The sequence below is a fragment of the Triticum urartu genome, chromosome 1A (assembly GCF_056163025.1).
Source record: "Triticum urartu cultivar PI428250 chromosome 1A, HENAU_Tu73, whole genome shotgun sequence".
Lineage (NCBI taxonomy): Eukaryota > Viridiplantae > Streptophyta > Magnoliopsida > Poales > Poaceae > Triticum > Triticum urartu.
This window is the reverse complement of record NC_141873.1, coordinates 64,113,103-64,124,470: the sequence shown is the minus strand read 5'-3', so window position 1 is coordinate 64,124,470 and position 11,368 is coordinate 64,113,103.

The window sequence follows — 11,368 nt, the reverse complement described above, 5'->3', positions numbered from 1 at the left end:
CACTTAGAGTTTTGCTTAACAGGTGTCGTGGGTGATTCCAGACACTGGTAAGTTAAGCTGGTGTGTGCGGGTCAAGTGTGTTTTCAATTAAAAGAACGTAAATGGAATTAGTCCCGATGGACTAAAGGAATCCGTTACTCGTGGGTAAAGAGTACACCCTCTGCAGAGGTTATGTCTATTCGAATAGCCGTGTCCATGATTAAGGACTATAGTCTGGGATGGGTCAAGTGTCGGTCTTCGGAGGAAAACTTCTAAGCCAGAACATTGATCACAACTTGTGACATATGATGATTTTGATTATTAATAATATGGACTAACCATTTAATTGTTTGAATTATTGAATATCCCTGGGACGGTTCTACCTCCTGGATATTCATTGTGATTATTCTCATATAAGCCCTGTATGTGGTGTCGCTCAGACGCCCGACTGTGGCATGCTTGTTATTTATTTACTTATAAGCCCTTTATGCGGTGTCGCTCAGACGCCCGACTGTGGCATGCTTGTTATTTATTTACTTATAAGCCCTTTATGTGGTGTCGCTCAGACGCCCGACTGTGGCATGCTTGTTATTTATTTACTTATAAGCCTTTTATGTGGTGTCGCCCAGATGCCCGACTATGGCATGCTTATTATTTGTTTTCTTTATAAGCCCTTTGGGTGGCGTTGCTCCGACGCCCGACTGTGGCACGCATGTTATATATCCTTCTTATAATCCCTTTATGTGGCGTCGCTCAGACGCCCGACTGAGGCATGCTTTATATTACTATCCTTTCGAGGCATTGCTTCAGACACCCGATCGGTTTATTTTATCTTCATTCTCTGATTGCCTATTCCTGTTTAATATAAATGACCTGCTTACGTGCATCATGAATTTTACCTTGGGACTGACAAAGTGATCGTGGATTATTTCAGTGCATGATTATCACCTGCTATGTTATACCTGTTTTCATGATGGTTTCGAGTACATTCAAAGTACTCACTGGCTTGTCCCTGGCTATTGTCTTGGCCAGATTTCTTGCTTGGAGAGGAGCACAACGACGACAGCCCCGGAACCTAGGCAATGGAGATAGCAGCCGCGCGAAGATAGGAGTTATCCATGTCAGCTGTTCCTGTGGGAAATGGAGTCCCATAGACGCTGATGATCCACAAACCGCTTCCGTCGTCAACCATTAGAAAACTTTTGTTGTACTCATAGACTAGAATGGTCATGTACTGCATAGTTTATTTTTTTTGCTTGGAATTTCTGTATCAAGATTGTGTCCCATCAGCTAACAGTAATCCTGGGGCTGGTGAGCACAAGGACCATTGACTGGGAAATTTATATCCTAGAAAACCGGTCCTGACACGGCAAAGAACTGGCAGACGGCAAATAAGCTAATTCCAGTAGTGCATGACACCACCTGGGAAGAAGACAAACCCCAGACCAAAGGCTTCATATGGTTCAAAGGCTTCATACAGATAGAGGACTCACAAGAGTCACCCTAACACCAATATTTTGCAGGGAAACCATACTCAGACCTATGAATATGAGCGTGTTTCATCAAACCGCTATGTTCATAAGACCAAGAACTATTCTGCTTATTCTTATGAGTATTATTCTCCTCCTGCAAGATTATTTGCTAGGGCTCCAAAGCCAAAATTCTCAGATGCTGCACTTAGACTCATTGCTTCTAAGCCACCCATGAAGATGTGGGTGGTTAAGAAAAATTAACTCTCTTTTACAGGGAAAGGTCTCCAGCCGGAAATCAAAGGCGTCTGATGTTTATGCTGGGGACCTAAAACATCTTGTGGGGCGCAAGATAAAATGCCCAAATGGTCTTACTATGTATTTTGTTCCTGGATTTCTCGACAGTCATCCTATTTGCCCTAACCAGGATCCTAAATTTGATAATATGGCTGTTCATCAAATGTTTATGCTTCACATTTCCCTTGGTGAAGCCTATCCCCCTAACTGCACTGTAGGGTACGATACCAAAGGCTTTTGAGTGGATTATGGAAAGTGTATGCACTAACCACATGACTGGTGATCGAAGTCTTCTCATGGACACAACCTTACGTCCATCTAACAAGAGTCACATCACATTTGCTGACACTGGTAAAAGCAAGGTATTGGGTCTAGGTAGAGTTGCAATCTCAAAGGATCAGCACATGGATAAAGTGATGCTTGTTGAATCCCTTAGTTTCAAATTAATGTCTGTCTCAATGCTCTGTGACTTGAACATGATTGTGATATTTGGAAAATAGCATTGCCTTGTGCTTATGGAATCTGAAAAATCTCTAGTCTTTGAAGGGTATCGAAAGGACGATTTGTATATGGTAGATTTCTCAGCAGGACCACAGTTGGTCGTATGTCTTCTAGCAAAAGCTTCAGAGTGCTGGCTCTAGCATCGGAGGCTAGGGCATGCTGGCATGAGGAACTTGTACACTCTCACGGAGAAGAAGCATGTCGTAGGAATCGAGGGCGTCAAGTTTAAGAAGGATCATCTGTGTGGTGCCTGTGAAGCTGGAAAGATGACAAGGGCCAAGCATCCCTCGAAGATAATCATGACGACATCACGTCCCTTCGAGCTGCTTCATATGGACTTATTTGGCCCTACTCACTACTCTACTCTTAGTACCACTGCTTACCTCTATGGTTTCGTCATTGTTGATGATTACTCAAGATATACATGGGTGCATATAATTCTCTACAAGAATGAAGTGCAGGATGTCTTCAGATGATTCACAAATCGTGCCATGATGAACTATGGCATCAAGATCAAGCACATCAGAAGTGACAACGACACAGAGTTCTAGAACACCGGCCTCGACACTTATCTTGATACATTGGGCATCACTCACGAGTTGTCAGCTCCATACACACCTCAGCAGAATGGCATCATGGAGCACAAGAACAGAACCCTCATTGAGATGGCTCGGACGATGCTTGGCAAGTACAAGACTCCAAGGAAGTTCTGGCCTGAAGCCATTGATACTGCATGCCACGCCATCAACCGTGTTTATCTTCAAAAGCTTCTAAAGAAGACATTCTATTAGCTACTGACTGGTAAGAAGCCAAACGTCAGCTACTTCAGAGTATTTGGTGCTAGGTGCTGGATTAAGGATCCGCATCACACTTCAAAATTTGCACCGAAAGCACATGAAGGTTTTATGCTTGGTTATGGAAAGGATTCACACTCCTACAGAGTCTTCAACCTCTTTCATTATAAAGTGGTTGAAACTGTGGATGTGCGGTTCGATGAAACTAACGGTTCGCAAAGAGAGCACCTGCCAAACGTGCTAGATGAAGTCTCACCAAGTGAATCCATCGAGCTTATGGGTACTGGAGAAATCATACCTTCAGAGGCTCAGGCTGAAGAAGAACTCATCATTTCTGCACCTAATCAACCCGAAGATAATGCACAGCCTGAAGTCAATGCCGACAATGATCAGCAAGACCAAAGTCTTCATCCAGTACATCCTCGTGTTGCAAATGAAGTGCAGATTGAAAAGATAATCGATAGCATCAATGCACCTGGTCCGCTCACTCGTTCAGGAGCGACACAGCTAGAAAATTTCTGTGGGAACTTTGCATTTGTCTCTATATCTGAACCCAAGAAAGTTGCTGAAACCTTCATGGAACCTGAATGGATTCAAGCTATGCAAGAAGAGCTTCAACAGTTTGAGATGAACAATGTGTGGGAACTGGTCAAGCGTTCTGATCCTCGCAAGCACAATATAATTGGCACCAAATGGATCTATCCCAACAAACAAGATGAGCATGGTCAAGTTGTCAAAAACAAGGCTTGTCTCGTTGCTCAAGGATACACTCAAGTTGAAGGGATTGACTTCGATCAAACATTTGCTCCGGTGGCTAGGCTTGAAGCCATTCGCATACTGCTAGCTATGCCAACCATCACAACATCCTCCTGTACCAAATGGATGTGAAGAGTGCTTTTCTCAATGGCAATATTGAAGAAGAAGTGTATTTTGCACAACCACCTGGATTTGAAGACCCAAAACATCCTGACATGGTATACAAGCTCAATAAGGCACTGTATGGCCTCAAACAAGCCCCTCGCGCTTGGTATGACATACTCAAAGACTTCCTGAAGAGCAAAGGCTTCAAACCCGGTTCCCTGGATCCCACTCTCTTCAAGAAGACATACGACGGTGAACTGTTTGTGTGCCAGATATATGTGGATGACATTATCTTCAGCTGCACTGACAAGAGATACAGTGATGAGTTTGGGCACATGATGCAAGAGCAATATCAGATGTCCATGATGGGTGAACTGAAATTCTTCCTCGGTCTTCAAATTCATCAGCAGAGCAACATCATCTTCATATTTCAGGAGAAATACCTCAAAGATTGCTTGAAGAAGTTTGGAATGCAAGACTGCAAAGGATACACGATGCCAATGCCAACCAAAATTCTTCTGGGCCCCAACGGCAATGGTAAAGAGTTCGATCAAAAGTTATACCGCTCCATGATTGGTTGTTTACTCTATTTATGTACATCTAGGCCAGATATAATGCTTAGCATTTGCATGTGTGCCCAATTCCAAGCGACACCAAAGGAGTCGGATCACTTAGTTGTGAAGCGAATTCTTTGATATTTGGCTTACACCCCAACACTAGGATTATGGTATCCAAAGGGCTCAGAGTTTGATCTAGTTGGATTCTCCTATGCTGATTATGATGGTGACAAGGTTGATCGCAAGTTCACATCAGGCACATGTCACTTTCTTGGACGATCTCTTGTCTGTTGGTCTTCGAAGAAGCAGAACTATGTATCTCTCTCCACAGCTGAATCTGAATACAATGCTGCTGGATCTTGCTGCGCTCAGCTTTTATGGATGAAGCAAATTCTAAAGGACTATGGCATCCATCTGAAGCAAGTGCCACTTTACTACGACAATGAAAGCGCCATCAAGATTGCCAACAACCCAGTCCAGCACTTGAAGACAAAGCACATTCAGATCCGTCATCACTTTCTCAGAGATCATGTCATGAAGGAAGATATCGATATCATTCACGTCAGTCCTGAAGAGAAATTGGCAGATATCTTCACAAAGCCCTTGGATGAGAAAAGGTTTTGCAAGTTGCAGTGTGAGCTAAATATCTTAGAATCCTCAAATGTCCTGTGATTGGATGCACATCCTAACGCTTATGCATATTGATGACTTAGATGTGCAACACATGAAGTAACGTATGTCTTCAATCAATGAAGACATACACTCTAAGTGTGATTACATTAACATAGAATTTGTCTTCGGAGCGCCACGATAATTGTGCGTCGTGTCCGGGTCCAATACTTCTTATATGGTGGGTAACGCCACCACCACAATATCTTCGAAGGATTTCATGTGGCGTCATAATTGCATAGTATTCGCATTTGATTTGTCTTCAACATTATTTTAACTTCAAAGTTTATCTTCGCAATGTTGAGTTGGTCTGATATATATATATATATAGGGTGGGTCTATTCTAACAACACCTCTTAAGACCTTATTCTGCACATCAACCAGCTTATTTTGATAACACACCCCGAACCAAAAGCAAACAAAACCCACCCCTCCTCCCACGACCCACCACTCCCTGAGCTCCACAACCTCCCTCCCCCCATCGGCGCCCCACACCATCACCACCTACCCCCAAGCACCACCGCCCACAACCCCTCCGGAGAGCCGGTGACCGCGGGGCGGAGCCGACAACCGCGGTGCCCCACCCCACCACCACCACCATGCCGCCCCTTCCCCTCCTCCGCCCCACCATCCTCCCCTGACCCGCCTTCCTATCCCGCCCACCGCCGCCGCCACACAGGGCTGTGGCCCCTGCCCAGCCAACTACCTTCGATGGCCGAACCCCGGAGCCGTGATGGCCTGGATCCGGCCTCGCCTCCTCCGCGCGAGCCCCCACCTACCTCCACCACCTTCCTCCTCATCCGGCGACTGGATTAGCACCTGATCCACGCCATGGCCGCCGCCCGAGAGCTATGACCCGCAACCGCCGCCGTCCATATCGCGGGCACGGGGTGGATAGAGGGAGGAGGGAGTGTTGCTCCCCAGCCCAGCGTCCCACCGGTGAGATCCATGGCGGAGGACACCGGCCAACACTGCCACAAGCTTCCAATCCGCGGCTGCAGTTTCCAAAGATGCGGTTGGGTTGCCTGCAGAGCACCCCCCGTCACATATCTGCCTCATCCCGCCTCGGCAACCACGACCACTATGACTTCGAGGTCCGACGTGTGCTCATCAGAGGCACCTCCTAGTGAGAGGTATGCAACCCCTCGCGTGTCGTTCGCTCCATGAGCTTGCAGCTCAGCCGACGTGTGTGCTCCTCTCTCCCGGCATGCTGTATAAAAATCAAGGCATCGCAGTGTGATGGTGCGTACAATTGAGTTTGGCGGTGTGCGGTCATTTGAAATCGCCGTGCCGTTCGTCTGCGTGGCCCTTGGTCGCGCCATTGTAGTGCATCTGGATCCCTTGAGCAGTGCAATGCGCGCCCTCGTGCGGTTCATCAACGAGCACTGGCGAAAATTTTGGTTTCTGCAGTTCGGTACCACGTGTCGTGAGGTTTGGAGCATATGAGCATGTAGTTGAAAAAATGATGCATTTTGTGTTTTGAGGATTTTCTTTATAAAATTTACAAAGGGCTCATTTGAATGCAGTTCGTGACAAGACATGTGTTCGGAAATGTAGTTTGGAGCATGTGCACATGCAGTGCGGATGATGCTTTTTGTACATGAGGATTTTATGTATAAAAATTATATGGACTAATTTGATTGCAGATCACTGCGAAACATGGCACTGTTCAGAATTCTGCATGCAGTTTGGAGCTCGTGGATATGCTGTGCAAATGGTGTTTTTTTGTGTTTAATGATTTTTTGTATAAAAGTTAAAGGTGGCTTTATAAAAGTGAAGAAAAACTCCTCTGTGGTACACTTGTTAAATAGAAACAAAAACATGTCAAAGAAGCTCGCCGGGCCATCGCTGACTCCCCAAGCAGTACACTTCCGTACTGTCAGCACCGGCTACAGCAACGCACCAATTTTTGTCGTTCACTTTTTTGTTTACATATTGAAGGACATCTGTGTTGATTGCAAAAGTTGCCCACTTTGGCAAAACAGCTGGAAAAAAGAAAATTTTAATGCAATGCACTTCGAGGGACTCCACGGTCCACTTCTCATAAAAAGAAAAGATGTTTCCCAATTCATGAAGTACGCTTTGGCTCTTTTCAAATAAACAACATGCACACTCCTCCTCCCTCGTCCAAATACGTTAATCAAATGGAAATTAGAAAAAAAAATAGGGTAACTAAAAAAGAAATATAATAAAGACCAAAAAAGATGAAGCTCACTAGCTCTCATCATGCGGCTCGGATGCATTTATAAAAAAGTTAAAAAACGACAAAAAATGATATGGTTCAATGTTTCACTTAGACTTGTGTTGTGTTTCACTTTTTATCTTGATGTGGTTCACTTGGCCTTATCTCTGCAGTCCACTCTCGTTCATAAAAAAAGAACTTATTCATTAAAATAAAATAGAAAAAGAGTACAAGAACCATGCAGCTCGCTTGCCTGTCCGATGCAGTGTGGTTTTCATTCTGAAGCAGTGCGGTCGGCCGTATGATGTTGTTCATCTCGTAAGTGCAAAAAAATGTTACGGAAGCGAAGAAAAGTAATGCGGTTCACTTATTGATAGTGTTGTGGTTCATTTACACCCGATGTGAAGTGCACTCTACTTTTTCGTCCTTGATAAAATTATGTATGAATAAAAGAAACCATGCAGTTCTCTTACCCGTCTGATGCAGTGCTGTTTGTCGTCCGATGCAGTGTGGTTTTCAGTTGGATGAAGTACCCACGTCGATTTGGGTGTCGCGAAAAACAGTGTCCGCATTTCGGTAAATTCAAAATTCCTCTTAAACCGTAAAGAATTTTAGAGAGTGTTCTATATGAAAAAGTTGCGCCTCATTGATATCTTTCCAACGGCGTATCGTTTGAATCATTCCGACCAACGGTTTGTAAACATTTCACGAAAAACGACTGCTGTCACTTGTCGTCTGCCACATGATTTTTAAAATTAACTTAAAACTGTAAGGAATCTCAAAACCATTTCTACATGTGAAAGTTGCGCCTTGTCCGTAGCTTTCCAACGACATATTACATGCCTCGTTTTGACAAACCGTTAAAAAAACTAGAGCGAAAATAGTACCGAAAATTTGGAAAAAATTGAAAAACAGAATTCTGCGATTTAGTATATTTGAAACTACTCTTAAACCGTAACGAATTAGAGAAAGAAATAGATATGAAAAAGATGCGCCTCGATGATATCTATCCAACGGTGTATCATTTGCTTCATTCCGACGAGCGGTTTAGAAAAAAATGCAGAAAACGCTCGCTGCCACTTGTTGTGAGCCGCACAATTTTCAAAACTGCTCTTAAACCATGAGAAATATCGAAAAGTGTTCAACATGGCGAAGTTGCACCTAATCCATAGCTTTCCAATGGTATATTACACGCCTCGTTCTGATAAACGGTTAAAAAATTAGAGTGAAAACAGTACCGAAAAAATACAACGCGCAGTTTTTTCCGACACGAAGTTCACTAGTCTCTCTAATGCAGTGCTCTTGTTAAAGAAAGTGCAGTGCTCTCACGTTGAGCGTGCAGTACGGAAGTGTTATCAGAATAACTATTCTGATAATATTATCAGAATAGACGGGCTGCATATATATATGTATATATATATGTGTGTGTGTGTGTGTGTATATATATATTCGTGTTCTGTCCTCTACAACATTCACTTATAGCTATGTCTTCATGCTTGAATCCTTCTTGATCTAAGTGAATGTGATCGGACCCTAACCCCCTCTGTGCTTCTATCTCAAATTCTATCTAGCAAAATCGTATGCATTCTATTGAAACCCATCAATTGTCTTCTCTAAATCCTTGTTAGCAGAAGACAAAGTGACAAGAGTTTAAAACTGTTTTAAATGCCACATCCTATTTTCCTGAATACCGGAGAAGCCGGAACGACCACCTGACAATCCAGACATGCGTGGGAACATGGATCAACTCCCAATGAGTTGCATGCAAGCCACATGTCCTTCAGATGTGAACCGCCAGGGGCACCTGCGTAATTATGCTGTGCTGTCCCTGTCCTTAGAAATACACAACTCACCACAGTCATTATCTCTTCTTCCACCTCGTCACCTCACACAAACCCTAGCACCTCCACTAGCTCGCGTCGACACCGGAGATGAAGTGCTTAGCTGCTACGACTTCTTCGACGCCGTCCTCACGCTGGCCGCGGACCTCGTCTTCTCCGCCGCCGCCGTAGGTGTCTTCCGCCGCCAAGTTAGGGCATGGAAGATTGAACTGCTCGACCTCTCTATCTTCGACCTCGTCTAGCAATTCGTAAGCGGTAAATAAAACCTACCTTTTACTGCCTTTTTGATCTGTCAAATCCATCCACTTCAACCGAAAATGGTTTCTCAACTTCCAAATCCGGATTAGCCCTTGTCTGCATCTCATATCATGCCAAGTATATTCACTTATGCTTCATAAATAGTTAGATTCCTCACTTGTACTTATTCATGGATTCTTACAAATCTGGAACCGACTCTCTTCAAATAAGTGAATGTCTTCGCACTATGAGGTCAATGTCTTCAAACTAATTTATCTTCAAAATCTTCTGAGAATGCATATGACCTCTTCCCATTCCCTCGCACCTTAATGCTGTCACAGGTACATGTTCGTGGGAGAATCCCTTGGTTCTCATAGTCTGCATTCATTTGCAGAGTTTTTGCAGTGTCACATCAACTCTCCTAAAGCCAGTTCCTGTCTGACCAGCAAAAGGAAGCCATTCATAGTTCTGAAGCCCTTCAGTCTGAATCTCATGGCAACTGAAAAATCTGTCAGGAAGGACGGCAGGCAGCGCTGTGGGGATATAGCTAAGGATTTACCTCCTGGTCTGTTTGAAATGTACAAGACAGACCCAGAGGAAACCTACGGCAAGCGGAAGACCCGAATCCAATGGATTCAAAGATATTGGGTTGAGGAATGGTACAAATACAGATTTGTGAATATGCTGAAAAGAACGCCATCAAGGGCCCCTGGGGAGATATTCTATACAGAAATCTACAACCCAAGTTCAAGTTCGAAGCCATTGCTCAAGACTTCTACCCTTGCATGTTCCGAGGGCCACAGCCAGAGAATGCCGACCCATCATCACTGTTATGGTGTCGTGACGACAATCTCTTCAAGCGCAATTATCAATTTGCCAAGGAGTCTGCTGTCAAGAACAAGAAGGACCTGGGACTCGACTTCAACCCTGGTCCATCTGCTCAAAGGGCTGATGGCACCCGTGATTCCAATCCAAATGTCATCGGCCCCTTCTACAACCTCGATGGCCTTCTCACTCACATAGTTGTACATGGGGCCACCGTGAAGCACTCTACTGATGACGTAGATTCTAACAAAGCGCTAGCTCCACCAAAGCCGCAGAAGAAGAAGATAAAGGTTACGAAGCCCACTGTCCCACCAAAAGCTTCACGTGTGAAACCATTGGCAACTGCACCTCCTGAACCCAGTGTGCAATCTGAAGATCTTTCTCGTGTCTCCAAGAAGATGGAGAAGCCCAAGAAGAAACCCATGAAGATTTCTGGGCATGAACTGACTCCCGTTGTCGTTCTCAGGAACGAGGAAAACACCATTGATCTGTCAAGTGACGAAGACTTTGGTGATGAAGCCCTTGAGATGCTGATCAAGAGCAAGCAAGAGGCAGAGATCTTCAACGATCCGTCCCTCTTTGATGTGGATATACTAAACAATTTCATTGACGAATGGTTTGACAACCCGAGTGTCAGCATTGATGATCTTCAGCTTCCTGTGGACATCAGCATCACCTTCCATGGAGCCATTTCAAATGAAGTGGCCCTGGCTCAGAAAATCATCGAGTCGAAAAACAAGATTGATTATGAGAAGGCGCAGTTCAAGAAGAACATGGCAAAGCTCAGCGTGGCTGATGTTCAAAGCTTCAAGAAGATGTTGCATGAGCTCAAGGAACAGTTACACAAGAAACGTGAAGAAGCTAAAGGCTCAAGAGAGAGGATGAAATACTTCATAGAGAAATGTGTTCAAGGTGGGGAGTGTGCCGAGGTAGCCTTCACAGAGGATGATGAAGGCGGCCAGCAGCACCACCGTATTCGGCGTGAGGTGGTGCGGCTGGACTTTGTAGAAAGAGAGAAAGGAAGGCCGAAGCCGCGAAGAAAGTGCGACCAGAAGATGACATATCCGCCGTCTTCCGACACTGGCGAGATCTCTGCCTCGGGAGGAACACGCACCTTTACGTGCATTTCGCGAGGCAGCCGCCGCATCTGGCGAAG